We start from the raw sequence: 19067 nt of genomic DNA, 5'->3' as shown, positions 1-19067 counted from the left end.
CACAATAAACATATTAATTAATCAGGGAAATTATACATAAAACATCATACATAAAATAATAACAAGGTGCTTGATTCTTTTGAGGAAGACAAAAGTGGAGATTAAAAAATGCGCTTGTCGCTCTTTTCCATGCAATGGGAACTGAAGCTTGAAAGCTGGAAATAGCATCATAAGAGGATGATAAATGTGGTCAGTGAATCATTCAGACCAGTTTATGAACTGGACCAACTGATTTTTTAACTGAATAGAATGAATAATTCATGAACCATACTTTGCTTCATCTCTTGTGAATCTGGCAAGGACAGTTTGAGTAACATAAGTAGTTATAACATAATTATAACATAATTTTGTATTGTTTTATGATACTTTTATGGTGTATTCATGTACTTTCTGAAGCTTGAAAGCCTCAGGTTGCATTCATTGCAACTGCGCAAAAAAAGAAAGCACAGCAAATTTGGAGTAAATTTTAATAGAGTACTAGTGTTTTGGCTGGACTGTCCCTTTAAGAAACCTGGACATCCTGTAAGCTTCACTTACCCCAAGGTCGGGGTCCTGCATGAGACTGAGGATGACCTCATAGAGCAGGGGCCATAGTTCCGGCTTGAACTTTACCGAGATCCACTGTCCAGTCAGCCAGATCACCCAACTTGATCTGATCAACTTGTACCTAAAAAACGAAATATGCCAAATTAGCATTCCTTTGCATTGTCCTGTTTAAAAATTTGTTAAAAAGCTTATTTTATCTGAGAAGTAATTGCCAGTGTAAGACAACATAGGGATGATGTCCGCAAATTGTCTTTTACAATTCAAATATTGTATTGAGCACACTTTAAACTTTTCTAATTTTCATGAAAACTGCACAACTTAAAGGTTTCTGTTTTCCCAGGAGGAAAAATCACGTAAGGTTATAGTATTCATAAGAGAAAAACTTTCTCCGGGCACAAGTCCAGAATAAAACACTGAATACATATAAAGGGATATAACAATCCGAATGCAAAAAAAAAAAAAAAAAAAAAACTTCCTAACATTCCTATGAAAGCACAAAAAAAATCCTTCTTTAATTAGTGCAAATTATCTTAAAATTATGCAGGCATGAACGATCGAACGCACTCCACCTACAGAAAGCCCCAAAATACCTCTATACTGTAAGATTAAACAATTAAAGTGCATGTGGAAATTGATTTGAACGTTACATATCTTAGAAAAAGCATATACAGCAGTGAACCCAAGGGCACCTTATATATGTTTCCAAGTTTAAGCCCGCTCAATAACCATAATCATTGTTATATTTATTCATTGGCCACACTGAAATGCACATCATTTCCAAATCAAGATATATATTCTCATTGAAGCTTAAAGAGGTTTAGGGTGCACTGCTTGTGGAATATTTATGCATACATTGCAACATACATACTAAGACTGCCTGGCTATTCCGCCCCTCTCTCTATGTTCAGTTTGCACTTTAATCAGTTTCATTCGTCCTCAACAATAGGTGACGAGTTTGAAGGATGAATTGTAAAATGTAGGTTAATAACTTTTAAATACGAGTCTGCTGCTTTCACCCATCTGTACATTGATTTATATTTGTCAATAACTCTCCTCCTCACTCCACAGTGCATTCTAGACATCTCACAGATGAATGCTAGCTTTCATGCCTCAGAATAACTTTTTTATGGATGTCTGCAGATAAATATTATAAATATTAAAAAATATAGAATAAATATAGAGGACATTCAAAGTAAGATCAAGCAGAAATAAAAATAATAATAAATATATCAGAAGCAGCGAATCAGGGTATTTGCTTTTGCAAAGAACCTGCATTTCCCACCAAAAACCAGTCCCAGTTTTGAAAGGTTTTTGCAGGATCAGTTCTCCAAAGTAAAGCAGGCATGACTCTGAGCCCCGGGGATCACTCAGGTCACTGGAGACAATAAAAGAGAGTCTGGGAGGGATCATTTTAAGGCTTTTTTATTTTTTGGAAGAAAATATCTCTGGAGAAACAGGTTGCTGTGCCACTGGCGTTGATAAAAAGTAAGGGAGCATGCCGGGGGTTTAAGCTGCTTTCGTCTACTTGCCAGTGAGCGACAGAGTAATTAGAGCCAATGGTGATAAAAACTTCAGCGTCGCATCCAAAACCACCACAACTAATATCACCAGCACCTCATTACATTAACTATAAAGGTCACTCCACAGAGAGATCAAACACATTATCCAAGCTGTGAGTCATAATGAGTCCACTCTAAGGTAACGAACGATGCATCAAAACATTCTGCTTGCTCTACAACACATCTGCTGAATGACATGTAGCCAGTGATTACTCCCAACGAAGTACAGCACAACATATAAACATGCAAATAACGGTAAACAGGCCTGCTGCCGAGGGCACTTTGCCTTCCTGTTCACTTATTAGTTTAAATAATTTTAATTCAGTTTTAATAGAAATTTAATATGCAGTGTGGCAAGAAGGTAATGAGCTAAATGGATACAAGAAAGGACAAGGACACACAAAAAAAAAAAGAAAATAAATTGCATTCTGATTACTGTATAAAAAATATAATGTAAAATTATTTAAACCATAAATGTAAGAATTTTAAACACATACGTATACATACATACAAACAGACCAACAGACATGTGTATGCATTACATATATATATATATATATATATATATATATATATATATATATATATATATATATATATAAAATCAAAAATATATACACATGGTAGATAGGTAAACACACACACATGCATAAACATCCATAAATGTATATATATTATTCTGTAAATTACTAATGCTAAATGTAATTCATTACATTATTATTTATTATGCATTCATTACATTATTATATATTAATATTAACAATTATAATATAGAATTAAGATAGATAGACGAAAATCCTCAGTCATATAAAATAGCTTGCATTGTTTGTTTCGTAATATGCATCATAAACTTTCTACTGTATGCATGCCTGAGGTAGTGTCTAAAGTGCTTAATGAATCACGTCAGACTTATGCAACTTTTCGCCAATGTTCTGCTCAATATTTCAAGACACATAAAATGTCAGTCCTAAAAAGGAAAGGCTCAAGGGGTTTTCGCAGCATAGTCCATCAGGACAATCTTTATATTATTACTGTGAAAAACATATCTTACAAAAATGGGAAAAGGGGACAGAGTTCCTGCCGTTGTAAGACTGGAGAAAGAACTATTAAATGTATCAGAGCGCCGTGACTGTGTCGCACTGAAAATTGAATTTTTGTGATTTAGTTATTACCTCCACTTGCATACATTCATATATGCGCGGTTGCCAGGGAAATCAAATTCTGCTATTTAGTATTTGAATCACTTCAATAGGAGAAAAAATAAATATGTTCTCAGTAGGCCTGAAAGAGGCTGACCATAAAACTCTGCCTCTATTCAAGGGAATGATTGATTTTAAAGAGGGCTGCTGTCAAGTGGCTGCAGCTCAGACATGTCAGAACAGACTATGGCAGGAGACGTCACTCAAAGACTGCTGATAACCTCAGTCTTGTCTGTGTCAAAAAGAAGGGTACGGAAGTGAAGCTCTATAAAAGGAGACTGAATCTTGTGGTCTCTCTTAAATTTGTCATGGACACAAACATTGAAAGGCTGAAAGTATCTGTTTATGACCAGAGGGACTTGTAAATAAAACATAGCTTCAAGAGCCTCCATTACCTTTTTAAACAGCCGAGTCATCATATAAGCCTCAAACATGCTGTGCTCTGAACACACACACACAAAGCACAGCAGCATTTCTTTAATTACACACCTCTAATGAGCAACAAACCATTATAATGAAGCAGGCATGATGAGAAACAAAGCTTTGACTGTGAATCTTTTGTAAATGTGGATATTCGCATTGAAAGCATACGAAGAACAGATATTTTTGACCAACTAAAGTTGGAGGTAAAGTTTTAGTTTGGAACAATCTGTCAACCCGAACTGAGGCTGTTTTGATCAGCAAAAAATTTGGTCCAGTCTGCAGTTTATTCTTGCCAAGGATCACTCACTCAGATGCTGACTGATCAAAATGTATTCACACATAACCAGATTATCAGTATTATTTGGACCAGACTGCAACTTATTCTGGCCAAAATACACCTACTTAAACAGGATGAGGAAGCATAGCTAGATTGTTGACTTGCAGCATAAAATCTGGTCTAGTCTGCAACTTTATAGTCAAAAATCTAAATTCAAACCTAAAGATCATATGATTGACCTGTATTGTAACCTGCCTCTGTTTGTTTTATTTTTAGGGGCCAGTAGAGGGAAAAAAGTAATAAAACACATTTCAGAATATGAAGAGTCCACAATGGTATACAGATAAAACTGAAAAGCATATCCGAATCTGCTTGTACAAAAGTGACCATTTCAGACAGGAAACAAAGACTTAAAAAATAGCAAAAATTATCAAATTAATAACAATACATTCTAAATGTTTATCATGTAATAATACAAAACTAATATTTTACAAATAAACGAAATAGGAGTTAAAATGGCACGGTGCCTAAAGCTGAACTGGCACCACAGCTGCCATGCTGAAGCTCTGAGCTGAAAAGGTCATTTCACGCTGCTGTGAATCGCACACTGACCATTACCATCACACATGCTGCTGCTCTCAGAGCTTGCCTGCAGTGGGGCTGCTATGCTGTACTTGAAACGCAATAGAGTATGGCATGTGACGAGAGGCCGAGGGTCGCTGAGCATTGACTTGATTCTCCACGTGAGCCAAAGGATGCGACCCAACTAGGGCAAAGAAAGGGCACCTGCCTTCGAGAACTCTCCTAGAGTGGAAGTAGCAAAGATGGATTTAAGTCAAGTGAGAACTAAAATTTTCAAAATAAATGCCAAGAAATCGCTTTCGTTTTGGCTGTCCACAAGTGCTGTATGAAAAAACAATCATACAGCATGAACAGTGTAGTTTGACTTATGAACAAGTTACTTACAGTGTGAACTACACTTTCAGCTCAGAGCTTCAGCAAATATACAGCACAACCAGTGTAGGCCAATTCACAATCAGAGTGTAAAGTACAAAAGCCTGTTTGTGTTAGTGAATCAAAAATATGCAGTGCAACCAATGTAGTTCAATTTATGGCAAATGACTCACACAGTATAAGTAAGTTTGTGTTAGTAATTTAAAAAGATATAGCACAACCAGCGTAGTCTGATTCATGAAAAAAAATTACTCTTACAGTAGTCAGGTATGCCCTGTTCAGGTTAGTGAATCCAAAAATATAGTGTAGTTTGATTTACAAACAAATGATTCTCAAAGTATGAGCCTTTCATGTTAATGAATCAAAAATATACAGCATGACCAATGTAGTCAGAATTATGAAAAAAATACTCATTGGTTTATTAAAGTAGGGCTGTCAGTCAATTAAAATGTTTAATCTAATTAATTACATGATGTGTTGATTAATGAATCTAATTAATCACAAATTACATTTAGCTGTGAAAATACCCCCAAATTATTATTTAAAGATATCTTTGCTTTAAATTAGAAAGTATTAAGTAGACATTACAAACAGTACCTTTAAGGCTTGTTCACACCAGGACGAATATTGCACGCGTTTTATCGCTGTCGTTTAACGCCTCGTGACTAAACAAAGGGTGCTAACATAATTGTGCACTCTGACACGCAAAACACGAGACATAAAAGCATAATAATAAAAATAAAATGCCCCGGGCTTGTTTTTTTGGTTTGATGCACTGAGTTAAAAACTGGCCGACCACTGAGATTGGCACGTTTGTTCAAGTGCCTGGAGCTGCTGAATTTACAGTACAACACTGCTTGATGGTGATGAAGCACAAAACGTTCTTTCCAAGCACACTTGATACCTAACGATGAAGAAGAAGTAAGTAAACCAAAAAGATGCATTGAGGCAAGATGAATATAGAGCTCCTGGTTTCATTAGTGTCTGAACAAAAAGGGCTTTATGACAAATGTGACAGTGAATACAAAAATCATGATACCAGGCAGATGTTATGGAGAGGAATTGCAGATCAAATAGGATTCAATGTGTACCGGGGTATTTCTGTTTTTCTTTAAATGCCATCTAATGTCAGGAAGTGAATTTAGACATTCACTCGCCTTATCACCAGCGGAAATCACTTGGGAATGGACACAAAAGACGCGTTGAAAATGAATCGATTTATTTTTATTTGATTGTTTATTGTATTTTTCTTTTTTATACTGCCACATAAATCTATCTATATGACCGTTTGTCCCTTTTATTCAGGTTTGAGGCCACATAATGGCTCAGTGCACTGTCCCCAATGTCCTGGGCCTTAATCTATCCGAGGAAAGTAATAGTTTATTTTGTCCCGCTACAATCTCAGGGCAGAGAAGAAACGTGACAGCGTTCCTGAAAATGAGGAAGACGGATGCAACTAGTTTCCCCAGCCTATTGATCTGGTTCTTAGCAACACCTGTTCAGCGCTGCTGCCCCTTTTGACCTTAGAGCCACAAGATCAGTGCTCAGATAATCTGTCTGCCAAGGCAAAGTGCAAGAGTCTGGACTTCGTGACACACTAGGTCGAATGAAGTGATGAATCAATGGGAGGGTCTGGAGGGCTGCCAGTCGGGAGAAATGACAGTGTACAAGGTCAAGGAATTTTCAGCTATTTCTCATAACAAGCAATGAGGACTAATTACGAAGGTATAATGCATATTGGTGAATTCCTGCTGAATATAAACTTGTCAAATCCCAAAGCCTAAGGCACAGATGGCAGATGTCAGCACCAGGGTTACTCATATGTCTCTCTGAAAATCCCTCTGAGCCTTTCTCAGGCATACTGTCTCATCATGACAGTGACAAATGTGCCTGATTAAAGAGTGGCAGGCGTACATTTGCTTGCTCTGTCAAGACTGCCTCAATGCCCATCAACACACACTCACGCACTCGAGTGCTTGACTGAACCCCACTGGAGCAGCACGCACACACACACATACAAAAAAAGCCCAACAGCACATAACACACACACACATTTGCACATACACTGCCTGCAACACAGGCACTCTTGAGTATGTCGATGCCAAAACAATTGAGACAAGTGGATTGTTACAAACAAACTACTGTGGAACTCTGAAATTCAAGACTTCTCTCTTTCCTTAAATAAATGGATAATAATAATTTTAATAAAGCATATATATATATATATATATATATATATATATATATATATATATATATATATATATATATATATATATATATATATATATTAGTATATAATAATTATATATAATTATAATTATTATTATTTTTCTTCTCACTCTGAGGCCATCCAGGATGTAGATGAGTTTGTTCCTTCAGCTGAACAGATTTTATTACACTTTATTACACGCATTAACTAGATCACCAATAGATCCTCTGCAGTGAATGGGTTCCATCAGAATGGAGATTTAAAAATAAATGCCATGATTAATTTGTTTCCTACGAACACATAGATTTTCACTTCACAAAATATTTGATAGACTGCGTCATGTGGATTATTTGAGAACTGTAGGGATGTATTTATCAGCTGTTTAGGATCTCATTCTGATGGCACCCATTCACTGCAGAGGATCCGTTGGTGACACAGTGCAAAAAAATCTCCAAATCTGTTTCACTTTGCATATATTTATATATTTATATGACTATAATTCTTAAGTTTAGTTCTTTTATTCTAGAAAATCACTTAAGAAGTGCAGTTTTCTTGCTGTTTTTGACATCTTTTTTATTGTAACTAAGTTTTGACAAGACATTTCCACTTAGTTATGTCATTTCTCTGCAGTAATTTAAAAAAACTCATGTAGTGCGTGAGTCATTCATATTTTTGTTAAATTTTATTGAGGAAATCTGTAGATTTTTAAATATGTATCTGATAGAATTTACTTTTGTTGCCATTTATAAATATGCTTGCATGTACCCTGTTTAAAAGTTAAGGGTCTGTAAGATTTTTAAATGTCTTTAAAATAAGTCTCTTTTGCCGACAAAGGCTGCATTTATTTGATCACTAATACAGTAAAAAGAATAATGTCATGAAATATTAATATATATATAAATTTAATTACTCTCACTTTTGATCAACTTTGTAAATTTGAGGCAAAGTATTATTAAAAAATACTGAGTGCAAACTTTTGAATGATAGTGTAGATGACCTCAAAACATAGACTAAAAGTCACAAAACTCTCATTTTAATTTCGTGGAGTCAACGTCAACGTTTGGAAATATGCAAATTGAGGTTTAAATCCCTCTTTCCTTACTCAATAGGAGAAAGAAACAGAAAAACAAAAACAAACAGTGGTGAATGGAAGAAGACACTGGCGGTCATGGTTTCAAATGCGATCATAATGAGATCTTCCACAACAGAGGTCTGTTTCTCCACTCTCTTTCTCTCTAAAGTCAAAAATGATGGTTTGTGTAGAGTCACAGTCTCCATTACTTCTTTATTTAATTCTATATCTTTGTCTTTTTCTCCCACAGAACTGTCACCAAAACATAAAAACTGCATCAGGCACTGGCAGTTCACAGCAGTATTGGACAGTAAATGACAAAAAAGTAGAAAGAACTAAATTTTTAATAGCATAACACTAGTTTTTCTACATTGCTAGTTAGATACATCGCTATATATTTTTAATAATATACAGCCAAATGACAGAACTAACTAAATGAAGAAACAACCATTTTGTAATGCCTGTTTAAGAAATAAATATTAATTTGACTTACAGCCCAATAAAAAAATTAGATAACTAATAAAATAAAAAATAAAACCAGTGTTGCAAGCAACATTTTATTATCTTGTAGTGTAGCTAAATAAGTAGAATGGGTAGTTTGACTCTTCATTAACTACTGTAAATTATGAGCAGCTTGTCAAGTCATCTTCCCCAACACTTCTGCACCTACTTATGCTTTGCTTTTAACATCTCATTTATTTATTTTTATTTCCAAGTTTCTTTACTTAATCCTCATGGCCTTCAATTAATATTTCAACACATTTCTCCACAGGACGTTTATTTAACATATCTGATACCTCACATCTTCAAATGCACTGCTGGAGTCTCCCAGAAGAACATTGTTTAACCAATCCATCAACCACAGCCGATATAATACTGCTATTGTAAGAAGGCAGTAAATGTCATTGAGGCGAAGTGTAAAGATTATCCAGGCTCCCGTCTGAGAGGTTTATCTAAATCTCGATATCTTTGTGCTGTTCTTAAAAGACTTGCGAGAGAGTGAAAGATATCAGCTCTTTCCAGGGGCCGTCCTCATTCAGCATTTTGATGTTATCCGGCACAATTTTTAAACTCCTGAGGCCAAAAATAAATAAATAATTGAGCTATTAAATTATGTGTTTATACCTGTTCACCTTTATGTAACCAACCTAGATTTCTAGAAAAAAAATCATGGCAAAGCAGCAAGAAACTTGAAGGTGCTGGGCTTCATTTCACATTCTTTTTGATAAAATGCCTATCCGAGCTCACAGAGGAGTAATGCAATAAAAAAATTAAAAACTTCTGAGAGAAAGCTTTAGTCTTTTATCTACAGAAGGGTGAGACTCTATCACTGGACAAGCTTCTTTGAACTCACCCGTGGAGTGACATCACTTCCTGGGAAAAACAATAACAGGAGTGAATACTGTTTCATCTACAGAAGGCAAGGCTTTAGAAGTTCCCATGACTTTCTGGCTTCATTCACTAACACAGACCTGCGGGTATTTTTAAGAATGTTTAAATGGAATAATTTATTTAAATTACTCCATTTAAATTGCCCAAATGATCCATTTAAATTGCCCAAATGAATTCTTATCAATGCACATTACTAATCAAAAATTTAGTTTTGATATATATACGGTAGGACATTTACAATATCTATTTACAACATTTACGACATCATTAATATCTTAATGTAACATGATTCTTTACTTAATTTGCATAAAATAAAAATAATTTTGACCCATACAGTTTTTTTTTTTTTTTTTGGGCTATTGCCAAAAGTATACCCCAGCGACTTAAGACTGGTTTTGTGCTCCAGGGTCACATATACTTTACACACACACAGACATATTCATGATTGCATACTGTATCTAATATTTAAACTATTCTAACATTAGTATAAGTGCGCTTTTAAATTATTTTGATATTTCTTAATTTCATAAGAGAACACTTTTTTTTTTTTTTTTTGATTGAGCCAGATTTTTAGTCTTACTGAATAGAAAGGTGTTGAGTGTGCACGGGTAACCAGTAATGCATGATGGTACCTGCATCCTTCATGAGCATCTGCACTGGATCCTCCACATTACTGGGGCCTGAGAGGGAAAGCAGACACTGTGCTTTTTAAATTTTCATTTATTGTCTCCCCTTACAACCTGCACACAATGTGCTTTAGGCCTGTAGGGAACATCTAGCACTTTTACACATCTGTAACAATTGTAAGTTAACCACTTTGCAAACCATCAAAGTAGTAAAAGTGGCAGAGCCTGTAATAAAATAACATAAGCAACTAAAACTTATGGCCCATTTCCCTTAACCAATCACAATTATCCATCATAAAATGACAAGTCCAAATATAATTAGAACACAGGAAATGCACAGAAAAAGACAACGACCCTACTAGGAAATTAACTGTGGTCATTATCAGAATCCTCATATAAATGTGTGCCTTTATAATGATGTTGACTTCACACTTTAATGACACATGATTTGTAAAAAAAAACTGCTAACTAATTTAATCATCAACTAATTTACACGGAAAGCTTATTTGAGTCATTCACTACTTAATTAGTAGCGAGCCAGATCAAAGGCAATGAAAGCGTAATGCTAGTTGAACAGTCCTTGTATTTGGCTGAAAGTGCAAGCTTAATTGCTACACGCAGCTGTAAGTGGTAGCACTAGCGCTTTAGCTTAGCGGGGTGCATGTCCTTTATAAAGGTGACATTTGCCCAGCAAGGCTACAATCAAAAAGTCCACATCTAAAGTAGAACCCCACATGACTTTGTCAGTTTTTCCTGACAAAAAAGGTAGAGAAAACCCCTCATTTGGAAATAAAAAGAGCATTGAAGAACTGATGGCATGGCATGTGTCATTTGGTGTCAACCCAGCCTTTCTAAGCTAATGTCAGCCGGAAGCTAGAATTGACAGTACTTCTATGCTGAAACACTTCAAAAAGGGGTTCTCTAAAAACAATGTGGTATCCGGGCACATTTTCAGCACTTCCCATTTGTTGGCTTTTTAAAATATTTGACGTAAGAAGCTAACATGTTAATTACTATAGATAAAAAGTGTCCTGCAGTACGAACATTCAGTTTTATTTTGACAAAGAATAGCCTACTTTTTTTTAATATATATATATTTTTCTTAAATACACTTTCTCCAAATGTGACATTTCTCTCATTATCACAACATAACAGCAGTTCATTTGACCAGTGAGTTTCATTTGATCTCCAAGTCTTTAAAGGGTTACTCCACCCCAAAATATTTATTTTTTTTGTCATCAATCACTTACACCCATGTTGTTCCAAACCTGTAAAATCTACGTTCATCTTCGGAACACAATTTAAGATATTTTGGAAGAACACCTGGAGGCTTGAGACTGTCCCAACAGTGTCAAGGTCCATAAAAGGTATGAAAAAAGTCATCGTCAGAATACTCCACCTGCCATCAGAAGCGCAATCTGGGTTATATGAAGTGATGGGAACACATTTTGTAAGCGAAGACAACTAAAATAACGACTCTATTCAATAATTCCTTTGTCAAGGTCTTCTCTGTGTCTCTCCATATCACAATGCTGCGTGTGCTCTTCTGTGTCCTCCGCACCACAAGGGTGTGCTGTTTCTATGTGCATTTTGCTTTGATTTGAAATACACGTAGAAACAGCGCACACTTTTTCTTTGACAATGGAATTATTGAATAAAGTCAGATTAAGTATTCTGACAACGACATTTAATACCTTTTATGAACCTTGACACTGTTATTTACTTGGCAGTCTATGGGACAGTTTCAAGCCTCTAGGCTTTCATCCAAAATATCTTTAATTGTGTTCCAAAGACGAACAAAGCTTTTACAGGTTTGGAACGGCATGGGGGTAAGTGATTAATGAGAAAACTTTCATTTTTGGGTGAAGTATCCCTTTAATCAGCACATTAAAAGCTTTGACTTGTCTAATTCATTCACTGTGTCCTTAAATGCCAGCAGTCTTTGCTCACTTTTTTTCTTTTTAATAAGGCATAATGAATCTATCCCTGCTGGAAAAAATCAACAACTTAAACCAGGAAAAAACGTGTCTTAGCTGGTTTAAGCTGGTCTACCTGGTTAAAGCCACTCTACAACCTTTAAAACAGAACAGCCTTAACATCTTGGCAAGACTGGGAAGACATGTGGATTTTAATCCTGTATATTTTTTTTTATTTTTTTATTTTTTTAAGGAGTGTAAATAAATAAAATTTGAAACATTTGATCAAATGTAAAAAAACACGGTTAAAGATTCACAAACAATAAATAAAGTGTCACCACAAACTAGCATTATGTTTTATTATACGCTTATGTAAAATAATTCCTATTATTCTGATTTTTTTTTTTTTAATTTGATAACATTTTTATCCCGAGATAGTCTAAATAATATTTATTAAAAAATCTGGTTAAACCAACCTCGAAGATTCTGCACCATTTCTTGAAGCAATGATGTCAAAGTTTGACTGTAGCTGTGGAAAATGTCCAAGAAAAGCACTTCTGTGCACGGCTGTAAAGATATCGAGTTAAACAAAGAGTATTTGACAAGGAATAAAGAAACAACATTTAAACAGAAGCATTAACCTACCAACACAAACACATGAAAAGAAAACCATCGGATTTTCAGTGGTATCCATCGCTCTAGCCAACACAATCAATAGTTTACATTGAAGGAGGGGTCAGGGTGCGAGACCTGACTCTGTGGCCTTCAGCATCTATTATTACATGCTTGGACACTGACCTCACAGGGGACTAAAGGAGGTCAAATATCACACCTTTGCAAAGTGCATGTGGCAAGCTCAACAATCACCACATATGTCACATCATGTTCTATGCCTGCAGGAAATCTGACGTGATCGATAAAGTTCAGAACTGGATCAATAAGGGCACTTAAGGCAGGTGCCTGGACTGACTATGGATGATCACAAGAGAAAGGACTTCATTCTGGCCCAGAGGTTTGGAAGACTTCAAAGATTTAGCTTCTATCAAATGAGGTTGCATGATTAATCAAAACTAAAACTCCGGTATGGCTTAGTGTGATTATTAAATCGGAAAGGTTGAAAATTTAATTAATTCAATATATGCACTGAATAATTCAGAGTAAGGCACAGCACAGCAGCTGATAAGGTTTTCTGTGTCTGGAGCGGCTTGGATCACAGTAAATACTGCTCTACAACAACTCCCTACATCTGCTCGGAGTTTTGGGTTGCTTAGAATAGCACTGGGAATGCAACAAGCACCAAACGTCTTCCCAATCTTGTAACGAGAAACACTTATAAAACAATTGTTGTCAACAAAAGAGAACCTTTGGGACCCCCATGCATTTTTCCACCAAAATAAAGAGTGCAGTCGTACAAACAACAACAGGAAACCAAATCGCAACCTTTATCCGAAAAAAATCATGCTACTGAGGCTGGCCAATAATTCTATACCTATTGCGGTATAATTTTACTCTATAAAATGATTTGACGAGTTCAATAAATGTTCGATATAACGTTCATGCACCAACAGCGGAAACAAAACTGTTTATCTGCCCGGATCACAGTTCAAACTTCCACGTGGCACGGCACAAGCTCACTAGAGCAGATGCTTTACTTGGTCACATGAGCTCTAAACAGTCCTGTGAGATCCAATGTGTAGCGCTTAAATTCAGCGGTAAACACAAGTGAATGTGATTTAAAATAGCTTAAACCCAAACAGGAGAAACACTGCGCAACGAGACAGTCAGAAGGCTTTTTAATCTACACATCAGCATCATTTACCATAGATTTACTGTAGTAACACACACTGCAACGTGGTATTGTGGCAGAAATTTGGGATGTTATTGTTAAAGGAGTAATGGTATATAATTATTGTATGTATTTGTTATTAAGCTAGCATGTGCGCATATGTAAACTGAATGTCTTTAGACTACTGTTTTTCATAGTTATATTTTTACCATGGTACTGAAGTGCTAATGTGTGGTTTTAACTGCATTAAATTATTTAAATGTATGCGACTACAGGAGACCAATGCTTAATAATAAAAAATAAAAAAATCCTTGGTCAGAATAAATGTAACCATATAAAACGGATATTGCTACAATTTTTACAAATGTTACTGATTTTGATAATGAACAACAATTTACCTCTGCATCCTAAATCAAGCTTCTATCAAATGTGCATTTCTAAGAGACCACAACATTTTATTATTATGATTAACATTATCAGGCAACCCAAACTTGTTTCTTGATTGGAAACAATATCACTCGTTAGAACATACAGAAACTAAGATATGTATTTTTCTATTATGATATTTACTTTGTTAAAGAAAAATAAATGGTTTGGTTTCTACAACTTTCACTTTGGAGCAAAAATCTGGCTTTAAACTTGAAAAAATAAAATAAAGATTTGACATTTATTGCGATAATCATCGATATCGACTCATATAAAAAAGATTATCATGGTAATTATTTTGGCCATATCGCCCAGCCCTACTAACAAATGACAAATATAGAAAATGTATTTCAAAATATTGTGCTTTGATTGGACACAAACTCACAGAGCTTGTGACATGATCGACAACAGTGTTTCTGTTAATAATAATAAAAAAATAAGCCTTTGCTATCTTTGATAAGGCCCAGTTATATGGTTAATTGCAATTTATTATTTGCATTTACCCCTGTTTTTTCCTGTTATCCACAACAAAATCAGAACAGACATCCATCACATTTTAGGTTTGTGACTAACGAGTTGAGATCCACTACTTTCCACTGATGTGCAACATTCGCACTGCTTACAAATAGTTGCACTCAGAGGACAAGGAAGACTATTTAAACCCAAAACATAATTAAGACATTCCCTTTAGAAATCACCTGAAGGTTAAATGACTCCACAGTGGCGTCTTTCACCGAGTACATTACAAATATGATGTAAAATGCTACTCTTGCTTGAGGTTATAAGTTTAGTCAGCCAATGTCATTTTAAAGCCAGGACATAAAAGCCACATTAAATAGGCAGCCAGATGTAATGCAAATCAAGTCGCATGAGGGCAGTAACAAATGACCCTGAGTCACGGCCCCCTATGTAAATTCCAAAGAAATGAGACAGACCCCTGAATCCTTTTAACTCAGTCGCTTTGCATTTACTGACACTTCCACTGACCTTGTATGAGCAAGTGGAAATGTTCCATATGCAAAAAGAAAAAAAAAACAAACACCTTAGAACATTATAATAATTATGAAATCAGTCAAACTGGAAGAAAAGAGGTCACTTACCTGCAAACTATACTTCCAGGAGTCACCGCCTGTCTCTTCCACAGCTGAAGAAAGAAACGCCGTTAAACACAACTTGTCACAACATATATCGAGCACTTTAAAGTGATAGTTCAGCCCAAAATAAAAATTCAGCCAGTTATTCATCTTGATGTCATCACAAACTGTACGACTTTGTTGAAGAATGTCCTGTCCACTCTGTTTAATGTAATGGGACTGAAGGAGGACTGAGGCTGTCAAGCTTCAAAAATTCCAGTACTTTGTCATCATTCACTGATAATCTTTCACTCCAGTAGGCTGTTAACAATTGTGACTGAATCATTGAGTCAGTGAGCTGAATTTCTCCCATTTTCATGATTCTTTTACTGTGCTTCGCTGTCATTTTGGAGTTTGACAGTAACAGTCCTAATCCAGGGATGTAGGATAGGAAGAGAGTATGAAAAAAATGTATGAAAAAAAAGAAAAATAAAAAAAACTGAGCACAGAAATGAGGGTCAGTAAATAACCTTCTTTTAACCATCACAACTTCTAACATTCATGCAAGCCTTTCTCAGGAACAATATACTGGTTGTAGCCCCCCACAGATGGGGCAGGATTCTCTCTACCCGTGATCCAATCATGACCCAGTCATTAAAAGTGATAATGTCACCTCCTCTATCATCTCTAGCCACCTTTTATTCCTAAGGGCTGGCCATCAACAGGCCAGAACAATTCCGTCTGCTGCTGAGTCACTGAATTAATCGCAATTACGCTGCCTTGACAGCAGGACCCCTGGACAAATCACCAACTGGCATTCCCAGCGCCAGAAGCAAATCTCTGGACCATGCCAATATAGATTAGAAAATGACACCGGCAAAGTACACCAAGAGATTTTAAATTATGGCCAACTGTACTTTGCGATGTCCATATCCTTGAGAGGAATTACATATGTTAAATTACTGCGGCAGGTATGGTTCAGCATCTCACAACACAGGGCTCGGTTAACTGACAGGAAAGGGCAGCTTCTTGACTTCAAGTTCACAGGTAGTACATCTGCTGGCATAGCTACTTTCACCTCACTACTACATGCATTCTGGTTATGCTGTCCTCTTCCTTTCTGACAGGTTGAGACATGTATGGTCATCATTAATGAACACCTGAAACAATATGGTTCAGTTTGTTGTTCTAAAACCTAGAAAATAACATCCTGTGGCATTTTAGAATGCCAATTTCCAATATTTGAGTGTAATTCATGGTACGTGGTAAATAATTTACATTTATCTAACGCTTTTATCCAAAGCGACTTACAATTACTTTCTATGTCAGAGGTCACACACCTCTGGAGCAACTAGAGGTTAAGTGTCTTGCTCAGCTACACATTGGTGTCTCACAGTGGACTCGAACCCTGGTCTCTCACACCAAAAGGCACATCTCTTATCCACTGCACCAACACCACCCCATATAATGTATGTAACCAGAATAATAAAAAGACATGTCAAATATAATTATTAATGTAAATAAGTATATAATATTAATATTATACTATTTTACATTTGGTATTTGCATTATTATTTATACACACACACACACACATACATATGGGTGTGGGTATTTAATGTATGCAGGCATTTATATATGGGATGTTGATGTGTAAATTCTACTCATTTTGTTTAATAATCATATTTTTTCACTTAGTACTGGACTTTAGAAGCTAAAAAAATACTTAACATTTTTCCCACAAAAAAAATAAGTACAAACCCGATTTTAATCAAATTGTGACTTAAAAAAGAATGCAATGATGTGGAGTTTCAAATTTCAATATTTTATTCAGAATACAACATAGATGACATATCAAATGTTTAAACTGGAAAATGTATAATTTTAAGGGAAAAATTATATATATATATTTTTTACGTTTTATAAAAGTCTGCAAATGTCTGGGAACTGAGGACACAAGTTTAGGAATAGGAATGTTCTCCCATTCTTGTCTAATACAGGCTTCTAGTTGCTCAACTGTCTTAGGTCTTCTTTCTCACATCTTCCTCTTTATGATGCGCCAAATGTTTTCTATTGGTGAAAGATCTGGACTGCAAGCTGGCCATTTCATTACCCGGATCCTTCTTCTACGCAGCCATGATGTTGTAATTGATGCAGTATGTGGTCTGCCATTGTCTTGCTGGAAAATGCAAGGTATTCCCTGAAAGAGACGACATCTGGATGGGAGCACATGTTTTTTCCTGAACTTGGATATATATTTCAGCATTGATGGTGCCTTTCCAGATGTGTAAGCTGCTCATGCCACACGCACTCATGCAACCCCATCTGAGAGATTGTTCCAGATTCTCTGAATCTTTGGATGATATTATGCACTGTAGATGATGATAACTTTAAAGCAGGGTTTTTCAAATCTTGCCCTGGAGGGCCAATCTACTGCAGAGTTTAGCTATAACCCTTATCAAACTCACCTACCTGTGATTTTCTAATGATTGATTAGCATGCTCAGGTGTGTTTGATTAGGGTTAGAGCTAAACTATGCAGAAAAAGGAAACTCTTGGGCCAGATTTGAATATCACTGCTTTAAAGTCTTTGCAATTTTTCTCAGAGAAACTCCTTTCTGATATTGCTCCACTATTTTTCATCGCAGCATTGGGGGAATTGGTGATCCTCTGCCAATCTTGGCTTCTGAGAGACACTTTTTATACCCAGTCATGTTGCCAATTGACCTAATAAGTTGCAAAGTGGTCCTCCAGCTGTTTCTTATATGTAAATGTAACTTTTCCGTCCTCTTATTGCTACCTGTCCTAACTTTTTTGGAATGTGTAGCTGTAATGAAATCCAAAATGAGCCAATATTTGGCATGACATTTAAAAAATTCTCACTTTCAGCATTTGATATGTTATGATATATATTCTATTGTGAATAAAATTTAAACTTATGAGATTTGTAAATTATTCCATTCCTTTTTACTCACAATTTGTAAAGTCTCCCAACTTTTTGGGAATCGGGTTTGTACAATTTACCCTTATCATCCCATTTAAAACTTACATTCGCCGTCTCAATGTATTATGTTGCCTTCTTGAGCATCAGTACATGTTTTCACCTTTTGCAATAGTTATGCATGAGTCCCTCAATTGTCCCCAGTGTTAAAAGATGGATTTCAAAATCATACAGTCAATGTTAGAAAGGGTTCAAATATGCAGAAGATGGTGGAAAACCAAAGAATGTGCAAGAGCTGGAGGATTTTTTTGAAGAGCAGCAGGCTCAGGACAAACAAGGGACTTCTTGTGGATTATCCAGGAAATTACACATAGTATGTAAACAAATCAGTCAAGTCATTTTTATAATTATTATTTTGTCTTGTGAAGTATAAACAGCTGTTATCTTATTCAGGACAGTACTAAATGAAAAAAATAACATGCAATTTTCATGATCCCTCTTATTTCTGCACATCCTGCTAGGGGTCTGTAAACTTATGAGCACAAAAAAAAAAAAAAAATATATATATATATATATATATTATATACAGTATATGTACATATATATATGTGTGTGTGTGTGTGTGTGTGACCTAGCAATTGGTGCACCTGCTCCTGCCACTATAGC

At 35.7% G+C, this 19067-nt stretch overlaps 1 pseudogene; it reads right to left on the bottom strand.

The window, feature by feature from the left end:
* Window positions 1–19067, bottom strand: part of LOC113106832 (importin-11-like) — a 67287-nt pseudogene that overhangs the window by 14690 nt on the left and 33530 nt on the right.

The sequence above is a fragment of the Carassius auratus genome, chromosome 8 (genome assembly GCF_003368295.1).
Source record: "Carassius auratus strain Wakin chromosome 8, ASM336829v1, whole genome shotgun sequence".
NCBI lineage: Eukaryota > Metazoa > Chordata > Actinopteri > Cypriniformes > Cyprinidae > Carassius > Carassius auratus.
This window is presented reverse-complemented; position numbering and strand designations above follow the sequence as displayed.